This window comes from Pygoscelis adeliae, unplaced genomic scaffold (genome assembly GCF_000699105.1).
Source record: "Pygoscelis adeliae isolate BGI_AS28 unplaced genomic scaffold, ASM69910v1 Scaffold482, whole genome shotgun sequence".
Classification (NCBI taxonomy): domain Eukaryota; kingdom Metazoa; phylum Chordata; class Aves; order Sphenisciformes; family Spheniscidae; genus Pygoscelis; species Pygoscelis adeliae.
In genome coordinates, this window is record NW_008824192.1 from 869,920 (window position 1) to 871,124 (window position 1,205).

Sequence of the window (1,205 nt, forward strand, 5' to 3'; positions counted from 1 at the left end):
CACTGGCTTTTCTAACAAAAATAACCCTTCGAAAGCAGCGGGCTCCGCGACGGGCTCCAGCCGCCTTGCGTAAGTGGCACCCGGGTATTTTGAGGTCCCTTGTCCCGGCCGGGGCGACTGCGGCCTCGGGGCTCAGCTTGGAGCGGGGGGATGCTCCAACTGGGGCATTTTGGGGGGCAAAGGGACGCAGAGACGAACCCTCCAGCAGCCATCCCACCTCCAACATCCCCCTCCTGCAAGGCAAAACCTCCTCCAGCCTCCACGTCCATCAATAAAAGGGACTTGCATCCATTTCCCGTGACATACGGTCGCTATTTAGCACGATACCAGAAACAGCATCTCCTTTTAATCACCATTTAATTCCCATCTTGCCACCACCGAGCGGGTCGGGAGGCGAGTCCCTGTGACCCCGGCACTGTGCCGAAGGAAGGAGCCTTTTCCTGGCGGTGTGTGAGCCGGTTGCGGCTCCGGGGAGGTGGGGGTGGCAGTGATAATCAGCTATAATTAATGTATTAAAAAGCGAGTAACCGCGCAGCTCCTGTCAAACACGCAGCGAGCACGAGGCTGGTGGCAGGTGAGCTCGGCGGCGGGAGTGGTGTGGGCACGCAACGGTTGGGAAGGGGGGGAACAGGGCAATTTGGGGCTGTTTGCAGGGAAAAAATGTGTTTTCCTGCCTTAGTACCTCTTCCCCCGTCCGTGGGAACGGAGGATGGAGGGGAAGAGAGGAGAACAGGCTGCAAAGCCCTAACCAAGGGTGCTGCAGGGATTTGTGTGGCGAGAGCCATCCCGGGGCTCTTTGTGGGAGCCTCTGTCCGTCAGTGGACGGGACGGAAGCTGTCCAAAAAATGTCCCATCTCTAGGAGCTTCTCTGTGTTAAATCCTTGAGGACAATTGCAAGGGGCTGGTGGGGCTGCCATGGTGTTTGCACCACCTTGGGCGCTGCTGGTGGATGGGATATAACCAAATACCTTCGATTTTGGGAGCTCCCATCCCCGGATGATTTGCCAGGCGGCCAGGCCATGCTCTGAGCTTCTCAGACATACGTCCGAGGTGTTATTTGGGGTCGGTGCCCGGGTCGGGAGTGTGCCAGGGGCCGCGGTGGCCGAGCCTAGGCACCTGCGTGTTGCGGTCGGGACAGGCACCTGAAGTGCGTGGGCGTTCGCTATTGCCACCGTCACGTGGTGGCTTATGAAATGTTTTTTTGG